This window comes from Lampetra fluviatilis, chromosome 24 (genome assembly GCF_964198595.1).
Source record: "Lampetra fluviatilis chromosome 24, kcLamFluv1.1, whole genome shotgun sequence".
In the NCBI taxonomy this organism is placed as follows: Eukaryota; Metazoa; Chordata; class Hyperoartia; order Petromyzontiformes; family Petromyzontidae; genus Lampetra; species Lampetra fluviatilis.
Window position 1 is genome coordinate 1,883,557 of NC_136298.1, and position 17,875 is coordinate 1,901,431.

At 39.7% G+C, this 17,875-nt stretch overlaps 11 non-coding genes across 11 annotated transcripts; all 11 read left to right on the forward strand.

Annotated features, from left to right (window-relative positions):
* The first annotated feature begins 482 nt into the window (after positions 1-482).
* On the forward strand, positions 483-565 carry TRNAL-CAG (transfer RNA leucine (anticodon CAG)). The gene has a single exon. It is a non-coding gene; the product is annotated as a tRNA-Leu (tRNA).
* Positions 566-1,373: 808 nt separating this feature from the next.
* TRNAL-CAG (transfer RNA leucine (anticodon CAG)) lies at positions 1,374-1,456 on the forward strand. Its single transcript has one exon. It is a non-coding gene; the product is annotated as a tRNA-Leu (tRNA).
* An 809-nt stretch (positions 1,457-2,265) lies between these two features.
* TRNAL-CAG (transfer RNA leucine (anticodon CAG)) lies at positions 2,266-2,348 on the forward strand. The gene has a single exon. It is a non-coding gene; the product is annotated as a tRNA-Leu (tRNA).
* Positions 2,349-4,048: 1,700 nt separating this feature from the next.
* On the forward strand, positions 4,049-4,131 carry TRNAL-CAG (transfer RNA leucine (anticodon CAG)). Its single transcript has one exon. It is a non-coding gene; the product is annotated as a tRNA-Leu (tRNA).
* An 808-nt stretch (positions 4,132-4,939) lies between these two features.
* TRNAL-CAG (transfer RNA leucine (anticodon CAG)) lies at positions 4,940-5,022 on the forward strand. Its single transcript has one exon. It is a non-coding gene; the product is annotated as a tRNA-Leu (tRNA).
* Positions 5,023-6,722: 1,700 nt separating this feature from the next.
* On the forward strand, positions 6,723-6,805 carry TRNAL-CAG (transfer RNA leucine (anticodon CAG)). The gene has a single exon. It is a non-coding gene; the product is annotated as a tRNA-Leu (tRNA).
* Positions 6,806-8,504: 1,699 nt separating this feature from the next.
* On the forward strand, positions 8,505-8,587 carry TRNAL-CAG (transfer RNA leucine (anticodon CAG)). Its single transcript has one exon. It is a non-coding gene; the product is annotated as a tRNA-Leu (tRNA).
* Positions 8,588-14,736: 6,149 nt separating this feature from the next.
* On the forward strand, positions 14,737-14,819 carry TRNAL-CAG (transfer RNA leucine (anticodon CAG)). Its single transcript has one exon. It is a non-coding gene; the product is annotated as a tRNA-Leu (tRNA).
* Positions 14,820-15,628: 809 nt separating this feature from the next.
* Positions 15,629-15,711, forward strand: TRNAL-CAG (transfer RNA leucine (anticodon CAG)). Its single transcript has one exon. It is a non-coding gene; the product is annotated as a tRNA-Leu (tRNA).
* Positions 15,712-16,520: 809 nt separating this feature from the next.
* TRNAL-CAG (transfer RNA leucine (anticodon CAG)) lies at positions 16,521-16,603 on the forward strand. Its single transcript has one exon. It is a non-coding gene; the product is annotated as a tRNA-Leu (tRNA).
* Positions 16,604-17,412: 809 nt separating this feature from the next.
* Positions 17,413-17,495, forward strand: TRNAL-CAG (transfer RNA leucine (anticodon CAG)). Its single transcript has one exon. It is a non-coding gene; the product is annotated as a tRNA-Leu (tRNA).
* The last annotated feature ends 380 nt before the right edge of the window (positions 17,496-17,875 follow it).

Consider the following 17,875-nt stretch of genomic DNA (forward strand, 5'->3'; position numbering starts at 1 on the left):
CCTGGTGTGGATATGAAGTAACTTGATGATGTTACGTGAATCAGTTCTGTGATATATTTTTCCGTGAACCATTGTCTCACACAGGGCATAGACCAGCGCTGCACGAAGTCCAAATGTACGCTTCATACCATGCATGACACCAGCAGCATAATTTCGTTTAAATTTGGCGATAAGATTCAGCAATACCCTCAATTAAACATGAGTAAGAATCACTGGATTTCCTTGATCAAATGCATCTTGGTTATGAATATTCTTCACGGATGTTTCTGAGTAAATATTGGAATTCCCTCCTTCTAGGATCATGCATCCGTCTAAATGACAACTAGGTTGTCCAAAAATGGTGGGTATTGTTTCGCTTGAATCACTTGTGATGAGGAAGTGTTCTTGCTTAGATAAATAATTGGAATGTTTATTTCACATGAACCACGTGGATCGATTGCTGAGAATGGATTAAAATTAGCCTCTAGTGACACCATGCCACAGTCAGGATGGCCGAGCGGTCTAAGGCGCTGCGTTCAGGTCGCAGTCTCCCCTGGAGGCGTGGGTTCGAATCCCACTTCTGACAGCATGATGCGCTTTTGTGAATTAACAACAATTTTCTGTTTTGTGATTTCAATGAAGCTTAGCTATCGCAATAGAATTGAGAAATATTCGATAATGGAACAAGGCAGGAAAGTTTGGTGATTATAAATATGAGAAAAACAAAAGTCACACACAAAGAGTGATTGAGAGCATTACATATTTTGTATGGAGGGAAACACAATGCAAAAAATCACGTTGGTATGCAAGGGGTCGGCATAAAAACATGTAAAATGAAAATTAATAATACTGCTATGACTGTTATACAACAAATTGTCTTCCTGTTGTAGGGCAGGTCAGATAGTGCGGCCCCCCTGGTGTGGATATGAATAACTTGATGATGTTACGTGAATCAGTTCTGTGATATCTTTTTCCGTCAACCATTGTCTCACAAAGGGCATAGACCAGCGCTGCACGAAGTCCAAATGTACGCTTCATATCATGCATGACACCAGCAGTATAATTTCTATTCAATTTGGCGATACGATTCAGCAATACCCTCAATTAAACATGAGTAAGAATCACTGGATTTCCTTGATCAAATGCATCTTGGTTATGAATATTCTTCACGGATGTTTCTGAGTAAATATTGGAATTCCCTCCTTCTAGGATCATGCATCCGTCTAAATGACAACTAGGTTGTCCAAAAATGGTGGGTATTGTTTCGCTTGAATCACTTGTGATGAGGAAGTGTTCTTGCTTAGATAAATAATTGGAATGTTTATTTCACATGAACCACGTGGATCGATTGCTGAGAATGGATTAAAATTTGCCTCTAGTGACACCATGCCACAGTCAGGATGGCCGAGCGGTCTAAGGCGCTGCGTTCAGGTCGCAGTCTCCCCTGGAGGCGTGGGTTCGAATCCCACTTCTGACAGCATGATGCTCTTTTGTGAATTAACAACAATTTTCTGTTTTGTGATTTCAATGAAACTTAGCTATCGCAATAGAATTGAGAAATATTCGATAATGGAACAAGGCAGGAAAGTTTGGTGGATATAAATATGAGAAAAACAAAAGTCACACACAAAGAGTGATTGAGAGCATTACATATTTTGTATGGAGGGAAACACAATGCAAAAAATCACGTTGGTATGCAAGGGGTCGGCATAAAAACACGTAAAATGAAAATTAATAATACTGCTATGACTGTTATACAACCAATTGTCTTCCTGTTGTAGGGCAGGTCGGATAGTGCGGCCCCCCTGGTGTGGATATGAAGTAAATTGATGATGTTACGTGAATCAGTTCTGTGATATATTTTTCCGTGAACCATTGTCTCACACAGGGCATAGACCAGCGCTGCACGAAGTCCAAATGTACGCTTCATACCATGCATGACACCAGCAGTATAATTTCGATTAAATTTGGCGATAAGATTCAGCAATACCCTCAATTAAACATGAGTAAGAATCACTGGATTTCCTTGATCAAATGCATCTTGGTTATGAATATTCTTCACGGATGTTTCTGAGTAAATATTGGAATTCCCTCCTTCTGGGATCATGCATCCGTCTAAATGACAACTAGGTTGTCCAAAAATGGTGGATATTGTTTCGCTTGAATCACTTGTGATGAGGAAGTGTTCTTGCTTAGATAAATAATTGGAATGTTTATTTCACATGAACCACGTGGATCGATTGCTGAGAATGGATTAAAACTAGCCTCTAGTGACACCATGCCACAGTCAGGATGGCCGAGCGGTCTAAGGCGCTGCGTTCAGGTCGCAGTCTCCCCTGGAGGCGTGGGTTCGAATCCCACTTCTGACAGCATGATGCTCTTTTGTGAATAAACAACAATTTTCTGTTTTGTGATTTCTATGAAGCTTAGCTATCGCAATAGAATTGAGAAATATTCGATAATGGAACAAGGCAGGAAAGTTTGGTGAATATAAATATGAGAAAAACAAAAGTCACACACAAAGAGTGATTGAGAGCATTACATATTTTGTATGGAGGGAAACACAATGCAAAATATCATGTTGGTATGCAAGGGGTCGGCATAAAAACATGTAAAATGAAAATTAATAATACTGCTATGACTGTTATACAACCAATTGTCTTCCTGTTGTAGGGCAGGTCGGATAGTGCGGCCCCCCTGGTGTGGATATGAAGTAACTTGATGATGTTACGTGAATCAGTTCTGTGATATCTTTTTCGTCAACCATTGTCTCACAAAGGGCATAGACCAGCGCTGCACGAAGTCCAAATGTACGCTTCATACCATGCATGACACCAGCAGTATAATTTCGATTCAATTTGGCGATACGATTCAACAATACCCTCAATTAAACATGAGTAAGAATCACTGGATTTCCTTGATCAAATGCATCTTGGTTATGAATATTCTTCACGGATGTTTCTGAGTAAATATTGGAATTCCCTCCTTCTAGGATCATGCATCCGTCTAAATGACAACTAGGTTGTCCAAAAATGGTGGGTATTGTTTCGCTTGAATCACTTGTGATGAGGAAGTGTTCTTGCTTAGATAAATAATTGGAATGTTTATTTTACATGAACCACGTGGATCGATTGCTGAGAATGGATTAAAATTTGCCTCTAGTGACACCATGCCACAGGCAGGATGGCCGAGCGATCTAAGGCGATGTGTTCAGGTCGCAGTCTCCCATCGATGCGTGGGTTCGAATCACACTTCTGACAGCATGATGCTCTTTTGTGAATTAACAACAATTTTCTGTTTTGTGATTTCAATTAAACTTAGCTATCGCAATAGAATTGAGAAATATTCGATAATGGAACAAGGCAGGAAACTTTGGTGGATATAAATATGAGAAAAACAAAAGTCACACACAAAGAGTGATTGAGAGAATTACATATTTTGTATGGAGGGAAACACAATGCAAAAAATCACGTTGGTATGCAAGGGGTCGGCATAAAAACATGTAAAATGAAAATTAATAATACTGCTATGACTGTTATACAACCAATTGTCTTCCTGTTGTAGGGCAGGTCGGATAGTGCGCCCCCCCTGGTGTGGATATGAAGTAACTTGATGATGTTACGTGAATCAGTTCTGTGATATATTTTTCCGTGAACCATTGTCTCACACAGGGCATAGACCAGCGCTGCACGAAGTCCAAATGTACGCTTCATACCATGCATTACACCAGCAGTATAATTTCGATTAAATTTGGCGATAAGATTCAGCAATACCCTCAATTAAACATGAGTAAGAATCACTGGATTTCCTTGATCAAATGCATCTTGGTTATGAATATTCTTCACGGATGTTTCTGAGTAAATATTGGAATTCCCTCCTTCTAGGATCATGCATCCGTCTAAATGACAACTAGGTTGTCCAAAAATGGTGGGTATTGTTTCGCTTGAATCACTTGTGATGAGGAAGTGTTCTTGCTTAGATAAATAATTGGAATGTTTATTTCACATGAACCACGTGGATCGATTGCTGAGAATGGATTAAAATTAGCCTCTAGTGACACCATTACACAGTCAGGATGGCCGAGCGGTCTAAGGCGCTGCGTTCAGGTCGCAGTCTCCCCTGGAGGCGTGGGTTCGAATCCCACTTCTGACAGCATGATGCTCTTTTGTGAATTAACAACAATTTTCTGTTTTGTGATTTCAATGAAACTTAGCTATCGCAATAGAATTGAGAAATATTCGATAATGGAACAAGGCAGGAAAGTTTGGTGGATATAAATATGAGAAAAACAAAAGTCACACACAAAGAGTGATTGAGAGCATTACATATTTTGTATGGAGGGAAACACAATGCAAAAAATCACGTTGGTATGCAAGGGGTCGGCATAAAAACATGTAAAATGAAAATTAATAATACTGCTATGACTGTTATACAACCAATTGTCTTCCTGTTGTAGGGCAGGTCAGATTGTGCGGCCCCCCTGGTGTGGATATGAATAACTTGATGATGTTACGTGATTCAGTTCTGTGATATCTTTTTCCGTCAACCATTGTCTCACAAAGGGCATAGACCAGCGCTGCACGAAGTCCAAATGTACGCTTCATACCATGCATGACACCAGCAGTATAATTTCGATTCAATTTGGCGATATGATTCAGCAATACCCTCAATTAAACATGAGTAAGAATCACTGGATTTCCTTGATCAAATGCATCTTGGTTATGAATATTCTTCACGGATGTTTCTGAGTAAATATTGGAATTCCCTCCTTCTAGGATCATGCATCCGTCTAAATGACAACTAGGTTGTCCAAAAATGGTGGGTATTGTTTCGCTTGAATCACTTGTGATGAGGAAGTGTTCTTGCTTAGATAAATAATTGGAATGTTTATTTCACATGAACCACGTGGATCGATTGCTGAGAATGGATTAAAACTAGCCTCTAGTGACACCATGCCACAGTCAGGATGGCCGAGCGGTCTAAGGCGCTGCGTTCAGGTCGCAGTCTCCCCTGGAGGCGTGGGTTCGAATCCCACTTCTGACAGCATGATGCTCTTTTGTGAATAAACAACAATTTTCTGTTTTGTGATTTCTATGAAGCTTAGCTATCGCAATAGAATTGAGAAATATTCGATAATGGAACAAGGCAGGAAAGTTTGGTGAATATAAATATGAGAAAAACAAAAGTCACACACAAAGAGTGATTGAGAGCATTACATATTTTGTATGGAGGGAAACACAATGCAAAATATCATGTTGGTATGCAAGGGGTCGGCATAAAAACATGTAAAATGAAAATTAATAATACTGCTATGACTGTTATACAACCAATTGTCTTCCTGTTGTAGGGCAGGTCGGATAGTGCGGCCCCCCTGGTGTGGATATGAAGTAACTTGATGATGTTACGTGAATCAGTTCTGTGATATCTTTTTCGTCAACCATTGTCTCACAAAGGGCATAGACCAGCGCTGCACGAAGTCCAAATGTACGCTTCATACCATGCATGACACCAGCAGTATAATTTCGATTCAATTTGGCGATACGATTCAACAATACCCTCAATTAAACATGAGTAAGAATCACTGGATTTCCTTGATCAAATGCATCTTGGTTATGAATATTCTTCACGGATGTTTCTGAGTAAATATTGGAATTCCCTCCTTCTAGGATCATGCATCCGTCTAAATGACAACTAGGTTGTCCAAAAATGGTGGGTATTGTTTCGCTTGAATCACTTGTGATGAGGAAGTGTTCTTGCTTAGATAAATAATTGGAATGTTTATTTTACATGAACCACGTGGATCGATTGCTGAGAATGGATTAAAATTTGCCTCTAGTGACACCATGCCACAGGCAGGATGGCCGAGCGATCTAAGGCGATGTGTTCAGGTCGCAGTCTCCCATCGATGCGTGGGTTCGAATCACACTTCTGACAGCATGATGCTCTTTTGTGAATTAACAACAATTTTCTGTTTTGTGATTTCAATTAAACTTAGCTATCGCAATAGAATTGAGAAATATTCGATAATGGAACAAGGCAGGAAACTTTGGTGGATATAAATATGAGAAAAACAAAAGTCACACACAAAGAGTGATTGAGAGAATTACATATTTTGTATGGAGGGAAACACAATGCAAAAAATCACGTTGGTATGCAAGGGGTCGGCATAAAAACATGTAAAATGAAAATTAATAATACTGCTATGACTGTTATACAACCAATTGTCTTCCTGTTGTAGGGCAGGTCGGATAGTGCGCCCCCCCTGGTGTGGATATGAAGTAACTTGATGATGTTACGTGAATCAGTTCTGTGATATATTTTTCCGTGAACCATTGTCTCACACAGGGCATAGACCAGCGCTGCACGAAGTCCAAATGTACGCTTCATACCATGCATTACACCAGCAGTATAATTTCGATTAAATTTGGCGATAAGATTCAGCAATACCCTCAATTAAACATGAGTAAGAATCACTGGATTTCCTTGATCAAATGCATCTTGGTTATGAATATTCTTCACGGATGTTTCTGAGTAAATATTGGAATTCCCTCCTTCTAGGATCATGCATCCGTCTAAATGACAACTAGGTTGTCCAAAAATGGTGGGTATTGTTTCGCTTGAATCACTTGTGATGAGGAAGTGTTCTTGCTTAGATAAATAATTGGAATGTTTATTTCACATGAACCACGTGGATCGATTGCTGAGAATGGATTAAAATTAGCCTCTAGTGACACCATTACACAGTCAGGATGGCCGAGCGGTCTAAGGCGCTGCGTTCAGGTCGCAGTCTCCCCTGGAGGCGTGGGTTCGAATCCCACTTCTGACAGCATGATGCTCTTTTGTGAATTAACAACAATTTTCTGTTTTGTGATTTCAATGAAACTTAGCTATCGCAATAGAATTGAGAAATATTCGATAATGGAACAAGGCAGGAAAGTTTGGTGGATATAAATATGAGAAAAACAAAAGTCACACACAAAGAGTGATTGAGAGCATTACATATTTTGTATGGAGGGAAACACAATGCAAAAAATCACGTTGGTATGCAAGGGGTCGGCATAAAAACATGTAAAATGAAAATTAATAATACTGCTATGACTGTTATACAACCAATTGTCTTCCTGTTGTAGGGCAGGTCAGATTGTGCGGCCCCCCTGGTGTGGATATGAATAACTTGATGATGTTACGTGATTCAGTTCTGTGATATCTTTTTCCGTCAACCATTGTCTCACAAAGGGCATAGACCAGCGCTGCACGAAGTCCAAATGTACGCTTCATACCATGCATGACACCAGCAGTATAATTTCGATTCAATTTGGCGATATGATTCAGCAATACCCTCAATTAAACATGAGTAAGAATCACTGGATTTCCTTGATCAAATGCATCTTGGTTATGAATATTCTTCACGGATGTTTCTGAGTAAATATTGGAATTCCCTCCTTCTAGGATCATGCATCCGTCTAAATGACAACTAGGTTGTCCAAAAATGGTGGGTATTGTTTCGCTTGAATCACTTGTGATGAGGAAGTGTTCTTGCTTAGATAAATAATTGGAATGTTTATTTCACATGAACCACGTGGATCGATTGCTGAGAATGGATTAAAATTAGCCTTTAGTGACACCATGCCACAGTCAGGATGGCCGAGCGGTCTAAGGCGCTGCGTTCAGGTCGCAGTCTACCCTGGAGGCGTGGGTTCGAATCCCACTTCTGACAGCATGATGCTCTTTTGTGAATTAACAACAATTTTCTGTTTTGTGATTTCAATGAAACTTAGCTATCGCAATAGAATTGAGAAATATTCGATAATGGAACAAGGCAGGAAAGTTTCGTAGATATTAATATGAGAAAAACAAAAGTCACACACAAAGATTGATTGAGAGCATTACATATTTTGTATGGAGGGAAACACAATGCAAAAAATCACGTTGGTATGCAAGGGGTCGTCATAAAACATGTAAAATGAAAATTAATAATACTGCTATGACTGTTATACAACCAATTGTGTTCCTGTTGTAGGGCAGGTCGGATAGTACGGCCACCCTGGTGTGGATATGAAGTAACTTGATCATGTTACGTGAATCAGTTCTGTGATATCTTTTTCCGTGAACCATTGTCTCACAAAGGGCATAGACCAGCGCTGCACGACGTCCAAATCTACGCTTCATACTATGCATGACACCAGCAGTATAATTTCGATTAAATTTGGCGATAAGATTCAGCAATATCCTCAATTAAACATGAGTAAGAATCACTGGATTTCCTTGATCAAATGCATCTTGGTGATGAATATTCTTCACGGATGTTTCTGAGTAAAGATTGGAATTCCCTCCTTCTAGGATCATGCATCCGTCTAAATGACAACTTGGTTGTCCAAAAATGGTGGGTATTGTTTCGCTTGAATCACTTGTGATGAGGAAGTGTTCTTGCTTAGATAAATAATTGGAATGTTTATTTCACATGAACCACGTGGATCGATTGCTGAGAATGGATTAAAATTAGCCTCTAGTGACACCATGCCACAGTCAGGATGGCCGAGCGGTCTAAGGCGCTGCGTTCAGGTCGCAGTCTCACCTGGAGGCGTGGGTTCGAATCCCACTTCTGACAGCATGATGCTCTTTTGTGAATTAACAACAATTTTCTGTTTTGTGATTTCAATGAAGCTTAGCTATCGCAATAGAATTGAGAAATATTCCTTAATGGAACAAGGCAGGAAAGTTTGGTGGATATAAATATGAGAAAAACAAAAGTCTCACACAAAGAGTGATTGAGAGCATTACATATTTTGTATGGAGGGAAATACAATGCAAAAAATCACGTTGGTATGCAAGGGGTCGGCATAAAAACATGTAAAATGAAAAGTAATAATACTGCTATGACTGTTATACAACCAATTGTCTTCCTGTTGTCGGGCAGGTCAGATAGTGCGGCCCCCCTGGTGTGGATATGAATAACTTGATGATGTTACGTGAATCAGTTCTGTGATATCTTTTTCCGTCAACCATTGTCTCACAAAGGGCATAGACCAGCGCTGCACGAAGTCCAAATGTACGCTTCATACCATGCATGACACCAGCAGTATAATTTCGATTCAATTTGGCGATAAGATTCAGCAATACCCTCAATTAAACATGAGTAAGAATCACTGGATTTCCTTGATCAAATGCATCTTGGTTATGAATATTCTTCACGGATGTTTCTGAGTAAAGATTTGAATTCCCTCCTTCTAGGATCATGCATCCGTCTAAATGACAACTAGGTTGTCCAAAAATGGTGGGTATTGTTTCGCTTGAATCACTTGTGATGAGGAAGTGTTCTTGCTTAGATAAATAATTGGAATGTTTATTTCACATGAACCACGTGGATCGATTGCTGAGAATGGATTAAAATTAGCCTCTAGTGACACCATGCCACAATCAGGATGGCCGAGTGGTCTAAGGCGCTGCGTTCAGGTCGCAGTCTCCCATCGAGGCGTGGGTTCGAATCCCACTTCTGACAGCATGATGCTCTTTTGTGAATTTACAACAATTTTCTGTTTTGTGATTTCAATGAAGCTTAGCTATCGCATAAGAATTGAGAAATTTTCTATAATGGAACAAGGCAGGAAAGTTTGGTGGATATAAATATGAGAAAAACAAAAGTCTCACACAAAGAGTGATTGAGAGCATTACATATTTTGTATGGAGGGAAATACAATGCAAAAATCACGTTGGTATGCAAGGGGTCGGCATAAAAACATGTAAAATGAAAAGTAATAATACTGCTATGACTGTTATACAACCAATTGTCTTCCTGTTGTCGGGCAGGTCAGATAGTGCGGCCCCCCTGGTGTGGATATGAATAACTTGATGATGTTACGTGAATCAGTTCTGTGATATCTTTTTCCGTCAACCATTGTCTCACAAAGGGCATAGACCAGCGCTGCACGAAGTCCAAATGTACGCATCATACCATGCATGACACCAGCAGTATAATTTCGATTCAATTTGGCGATACGATTCAGCAATACCCTCAATTAAACATGAGTAAGAATCACTGGATTTCCTTGACCAAATGCATCTTGGTTATGAATATTCTTCATGGATGTTTCTGAGTAAATATTTGAATTCCCTCCTTCTAGGATCATGCATCCGTCTAAATGACAACTAGGTTGTCCAAAAATGGTGGGTATTGTTTCGCTTGAATCACTTGTGATGAGGAAGTGTTCTTGCTTAGATAAATAATTGGAATGTTTATTTCACATGAACCACGTGGATCGATTGCTGAGAATGGATTAAAATTAGCCTCTAGTGACACCATGCCACAATCAGGATGGCCGAGTGGTCTAAGGCGCTGCGTTCAGGTCGCAGTCTCCCATCGAGGCGTGGGTTCGAATCACACTTCTGACCGCATGATGCTCTTTTGTGAATTAACAACAATTTTATGTTTTGTGATTTCAATTAAACTTAGCTATCGCAATAGAATTGAGAAATATTCGATAATGGAACAAGGAAAGAAAGTTTGGTGGATATAAATATGAGAAAAACAAAAGTCACACACAAAGAGTGATTGAGAGCATTACATATTTTGTATGGAGGGAAACAATGCAAAAAATCACGTTGGTATGCAAGGGGTCGGCATAAAAACATGTAAAATGAAAATTAATAATACTGCTATGACTGTTATACAACCAATTGTCTTCCTGTTGTAGGGCAGGTCAGATTGTGCGGCCCCCCTGGTGTGGATATGAATAACTTGATGATGTTACGTGATTCAGTTCTGTGATATCTTTTTCCGTCAACCATTGTCTCACAAAGGGCATAGACCAGCGCTGCACGAAGTCCAAATGTACGCTTCATACCATGCATGACACCAGCAGTATAATTTCGATTCAATTTGGCGATAAGATTCAGCAATATCCTCAATTAAACATGAGTAAGAATCACTGGATTTCCTTGATCAAATGCATCTTGGTTATGAATATTCTTCACGGATGTTTCTGAGTAAATATTGGAATTCCCTCCTTCTAGGATCATGCATCCGTCTAAATGACAACTTGGTTGTCCAAAAATGGTGGGTATTGTTTCGCTTGAATCACTTGTGATGAGGAAGTGTTCTTGCTTAGATAAATAATTGGAATGTTTATTTCACATGAACCACGTGGATCGATTGCTGAGAATGGATTAAAATTAGCCTCTAGAGACACCATGCCACAGTCAGGATGACCGAGAGGTCTACGGCGCTGCGTTCAGGTCGCAGTCTCCCCTGGAGGCGTGGGTTCGAATCCCACTTCTGACAGCATGATGCTCTTTTGTGAATTAACAACATTTTCTGTTTTGTGATTTCAATGAAACTTAGCTATCGCAATAGAATTGAGAAATATTCGATAATGGAACAAGGCAGGAAAGTTTGGTGGATATAAATATGAGAAAAACAAAAGTCACACACAAAGAGTGATTGAGAGCATTACATATTTTGTATGGAGGGAAACACAATGCAAAAAATCACGTTGGTATGCAAGGGGTCGGCATAAAAACATGTAAAATGAAAAGTAATAATACTGCTATGACTGTTATACAACCAATTGTCTTCCTGTTGTCGGGCAGGTCAGATAGTGCGGCCCCCCTGGTGTGGATATGAATAACTTGATGATGTTACGTGAATCAGTTCTGTGATATCTTTTTCCGTGAACCATTGTCTCACCAAGGGCATAGACCAGCGCTGCACGAAGTCCAAATGTACGCTTCATACCATGCATGACACCAGCAGTATAATTTCGATTCAATTTGGCGATACGATTCAGCAATACCCTCAATTAAACATGAGTAAGAATCACTGGATTTCCTTGATCAAATGCATCTTGGTTATGAATATTCTTCACGGATGTTTCTGAGTAAATATTGGAATTCCCTCCTTCTAGGATCATGCATCCGTCTAAATGACAACTAGGTTGTCCAAAAATGGTGGGTATTGTTTCGCTTGAATCACTTGTGATGAGGAAGTGTTCTTGCTTAGATAAATAATTGGAATGTTTATTTCACATGAACCACGTGGATCGATTGCTGAGAATGGATTAAATTTAGCCTCTAGTGACACCATGCCACAGTCAGGATGGCCGAGCGATCTAAAGCGCTGCGTTCAGGTCGCAGTCTCCCCTGGAGGTGTGGGTTCGAATCCCACTTCTGACAGCATGATGCTCTTTTGTGAATTAACAACAATTTTCTTTTTTGTGATTTCAATGAAGCTTAGCAATCGCAATAGAATTGAGAAATATTCGATAATGGAACAAGGCAGGAAAGTTTGGTGAATATAAATATGAGAAAATCAAAAGTCACAAACAAAGAGTCATTGAGAGCATTACATATTTTGTATGGAGGGAAACACAATGCAAAAATCACGTTGGTATGCAAGGGGTCGGCATAAAAACATGTAAAATGGAAATTAATAATACTGCTATGACTGTTATACAACCAATTGTCTTCCTGTTGTAGGGCAAGTCGGATAGTGCGGCCCCCCTGGTGTGGATATGAAGTAACTTGATGATATTACGTGAATCAGTTCTGTGATATCTTTTTCCGTGAACCATTGTCTCACAAAGGGCATAGACCAGCGCTGCACGTCGTCCAAATCTACGCTTCATACCATGCATGACACCAGCAGTATAATTTCGATTAAATTTGGCGATAAGATTCAGCAATATCCTCAATTAAACATGAGTAAGAATCACTGGATTTCCTTGATCAAATGCATCTTGGTGATGAATATTCTTCACGGATGTTTCTGAGTAAATATTGGAATTCCCTCCTTCTAGGATCATGCATCCGTCTAAATGACAACTTGGTTGTCCAAAAATGGTGGGTATTGTTTCGCTTGAATCACTTGTGATGAGGAAGTGTTCTTGCTTAGATAAATAATTGGAATGTTTATTTCACATGAACCACGTGGATCGATTGCTGAGAATGGATTAAAATTAGCCTCTAGAGACACCATGCCACAGTCAGGATGACCGAGAGGTCTACGGCGCTGCGTTCAGGTCGCAGTCTCCCCTGGAGGCGTGGGTTCGAATCCCACTTCTGACAGCATGATGCTCTTTTGTGAATTAACAACATTTTCTGTTTTGTGATTTCAATGAAACTTAGCTATCGCAATAAAATTGAGAAATATTCGATAATGGAACAAGGCAGGAAAGTTTGGTGGATATAAATATGAGAAAAACAAAAGTCACACACAAAGAGTGATTGAGAGCATTACATATTTTGTATGGAGGGAAACACAATGCAAAAAATCACGTTGGTATGCAAGGGGTCGGCATAAAAACATGTAAAATGAAAAGTAATAATACTGCTATGACTGTTATACAACCAATTGTCTTCCTGTTGTCGGGCAGGTCAGATAGTGCGGCCCCCCTGGTGTGGATATGAATAACTTGATGATGTTACGTGAATCAGTTCTGTGATATCTTTTTCCGTGAACCATTGTCTCACCAAGGGCATAGACCAGCGCTGCACGAAGTCCAAATGTACGCTTCATACCATGCATGACACCAGCAGTATAATTTCGATTCAATTTGGCGATACGATTCAGCAATACCCTCAATTAAACATGAGTAAGAATCACTGGATTTCCTTGATCAAATGCATCTTGGTTATGAATATTCTTCACGGATGTTTCTGAGTAAATATTGGAATTCCCTCCTTCTAGGATCATGCATCCGTCTAAATGACAACTAGGTTGTCCAAAAATGGTGGGTATTGTTTCGCTTGAATCACTTGTGATGAGGAAGTGTTCTTGCTTAGATAAATAATTGGAATGTTTATTTCACATGAACCACGTGGATCGATTGCTGAGAATGGATTAAAATTAGCCTCTAGTGGCACCATGCCACAGTCAGGATGGCCGAGCGATCTAAAGCGCTGCGTTCAGGTCGCAGTCTCCCCTGGAGGTGTGGGTTCGAATCCCACTTCTGACAGCATGATGCTCTTTTGTGAATTAACAACAATTTTCTTTTTTGTGATTTCAATGAAGCTTAGCAATCGCAATAGAATTGAGAAATATTCGATAATGGAACAAGGCAGGAAAGTTTGGTGAATATAAATATGAGAAAATCAAAAGTCACAAACAAAGAGTCATTGAGAGCATTACATATTTTGTATGGAGGGAAACACAATGCAAAAATCACGTTGGTATGCAAGGGGTCGGCATAAAAACATGTAAAATGAAAATTAATAATACTGCTATGACTGTTATACAACCAATTGTCTTCCTGTTGTAGGGCAAGTCGGATAGTGCGGCCCCCCTGGTGTGGATATGAAGTAACTTGATGATATTACGTGAATCAGTTCTGTGATATCTTTTTCCGTGAACCATTGTCTCACAAAGGGCATAGACCAGCGCTGCACGTCGTCCAAATCTACGCTTCATACCATGCATGACACCAGCAGTATAATTTCGATTAAATTTGGCGATAAGATTCAGCAATATCCTCAATTAAACATGAGTAAGAATCACTGGATTTCCTTGATCAAATGCATCTTGGTGATGAATATTCTTCACGGATGTTTCTGAGTAAATATTGGAATTCCCTCCTTCTAGGATCATGCATCCGTCTAAATGACAACTTGGTTGTCCAAAAATGGTGGGTATTGTTTCGCTTGAATCACTTGTGATGAGGAAGTGTTCTTGCTTAGATAAATAATTGGAATGTTTATTTCACATGAACCACGTGGATCGATTGCTGAGAATGGATTAAAATTAGCCTCTAGTGACACCATGCCACAGTCAGGATGGCCGAGTGGTCTAAGGCGCTGCGTTCAGGTCGCAGTCTCCCCTGTAGGCGTGGGTTCGAATCCCACTTCTGACAGCATGATGCTCTTTTGTGAATTAACAACAATTTTCTGTTTTGTGATTTCAATGAAGCTTAGCTATCGCAATAGAATTGAGAAATATTCGATAATGGAACAAGGCAGGAAAGTTTGGTGATTATAAATATGAGAAAAACAAAAGTCACACACAAAGAGTGATTGAGAGCATTACATATTTTGTATGGAGGGAAACACAATGCAAAAAATCACGTTGGTATGCAAGGGGTCGGCATAAAAACATGTAAAAATGAAAATTAATAATACTGCTATGACTGTTATACAACAAATTGTCTTCCTGTTGTAGGGCAGGTCAGATAGTGCGGCCCCCCTGGTGTGGATATGAATAACTTGATGATGTTACGTGAATCAGTTCTGTGATATCTTTTTCCGTCAACCATTGTCTCACAAAGGGCATAGACCAGCGCTGCACGAAGTCCAAATGTACGCTTCATATCATGCATGACACCAGCAGTATAATTTCTATTCAATTTGGCGATACGATTCAGCAATACCCTCAATTAAACATGAGTAAGAATCACTGGATTTCCTTGATCAAATGCATCTTGGTTATGAATATTCTTCACGGATGTTTCTGAGTAAATATTGGAATTCCCTCCTTCTAGGATCATGCATCCGTCTAAATGACAACTAGGTTGTCCAAAAATGGTGGGTATTGTTTCGCTTGAATCACTTGTGATGAGGAAGTGTTCTTGCTTAGATAAATAATTGGAATGTTTATTTCACATGAACCACGTGGATCGATTGCTGAGAATGGATTAAAATTTGCCTCTAGTGACACCATGCCACAGTCAGGATGGCCGAGCGGTCTAAGGCGCTGCGTTCAGGTCGCAGTCTCCCCTGGAGGCGTGGGTTCGAATCCCACTTCTGACAGCATGATGCTCTTTTGTGAATTAACAACAATTTTCTGTTTTGTGATTTCAATGAAACTTAGCTATCGCAATAGAATTGAGAAATATTCGATAATGGAACAAGGCAGGAAAGTTTTGTGGATATAAATATGAGAAAAACAAAAGTCACACACAAAGAGTGATTGAGAGCATTACATATTTTGTATGGAGGGAAACACAATGCAAAAAATCACGTTGGTATGCAAGGGGTCGGCATAAAAACACGTAAAATGAAAATTAATAATACTGCTATGACTGTTATACAACCAATTGTCTTCCTGTTGTAGGGCAGGTCGGATAGTGCGGCCCCCCTGGTGTGGATATGAAGTAACTTGATGATGTTACGTGAATCAGTTCTGTGATATATTTTTCCGTGAACCATTGTCTCACACAGGGCATAGACCAGCGCTGCACGAAGTCCAAATGTACGCTTCATACCATGCATGACACCAGCAGTATAATTTCGATTAAATTTGGCGATAAGATTCAGCAATACCCTCAATTAAACATGAGTAAGAATCACTGGATTTCCTTGATCAAATGCATCTTGGTTATGAATATTCTTCACGGATGTTTCTGAGTAAATATTGGAATTCCCTCCTTCTGGGATCATGCATCCGTCTAAATGACAACTAGGTTGTCCAAAAATGGTGGATATTGTTTCGCTTGAATCACTTGTGATGAGGAAGTGTTCTTGCTTAGATAAATAATTGGAATGTTTATTTCACATGAACCACGTGGATCGATTGCTGAGAATGGATTAAAACTAGCCTCTAGTGACACCATGCCACAGTCAGGATGGCCGAGCGGTCTAAGGCGCTGCGTTCAGGTCGCAGTCTCCCCTGGAGGCGTGGGTTCGAATCCCACTTCTGACAGCATGATGCTCTTTTGTGAATAAACAACAATTTTCTGTTTTGTGATTTCTATGAAGCTTAGCTATCGCAATAGAATTGAGAAATATTCGATAATGGAACAAGGCAGGAAAGTTTGGTGAATATAAATATGAGAAAAACAAAAGTCACACACAAAGAGTGATTGAGAGCATTACATATTTTGTATGGAGGGAAACACAATGCAAAAAATCACGTTGGTATGCAAGGGGTCGGCATAAAAACATGTAAAATGAAAATTAATAATACTGCTATGACTGTTATACAGCCAATTGTCTTCCTGTTGTAGGGCAAGTCGGATAGTGCGGCCCCCCTGGTGTGGATATGAAGTAACTTGATGATATTACGTGAATCAGTTCTGTGATATCTTTTTCCGTGAACCATTGTCTCACAAAGGGCATAGACCAGCGCTGCACGACGTCCAAATGTACGCTTCATACCATGCATGAAACCAGCAGTATAATTTCCATTCAATTTGGCGATAAGATTCAGCAATATCCTCAATTAAACATGAGTAAGAATCACTGGATTTCCTTGACCAAATGCATCTTGGTTATGAATATTCTTCACGGATGTTTCTGAGTAAATATTGGAATTCCCTCCTTCTAGGATCATGCATCCGTCTAAATGACAACTAGGTTGTCCAAAAATGGTGGGTATTGTTTCGCTTGAATCACTTGTGATGAGGAAGTGTTCTTGCTTAGAAAAATAATTGGAATGTTTATTTCACATGAACCACGTGGATCGATTGCTGAGAATGGATTAAAATTAGCCTCTAGTGACACCATGCAACAGTCAGGATGGCCGAGCGGTCTAAGGCGCTGCGTTCAGGTCGCAGTCTCCCCTGGAGGCGTGGGTTCGAATCCCACTTCTGACAGCATGATGCTCTTTTGTGAATTAACAACAATTTTCTGTTTTGTGATTTCAATGAAGCTTAGCTATCGCAATAGAATTGAGAAATATTCGATAATGGAACAAGGCAGGAAAGTTTGGTGATTATAAATATGAGAAAAACAAAAGTCACACACAAAGAGTGATTGAGAGCATTACATATTTTGCATGGAGGGAAACACAATGCAAAAAATCACGTTGGTATGCAAGGGGTCGGCATAAAAACATGTAAAATGAAAATTAATAATACTGCTATGACTGTTATACAACAAATTGTCTTCCTGTTGTAGGGCAGGTCAGATAGTGCGGCCCCCCTGGTGTGGATATGAATAACTTGATGATGTTACGTGAATCAGTTCTGTGATA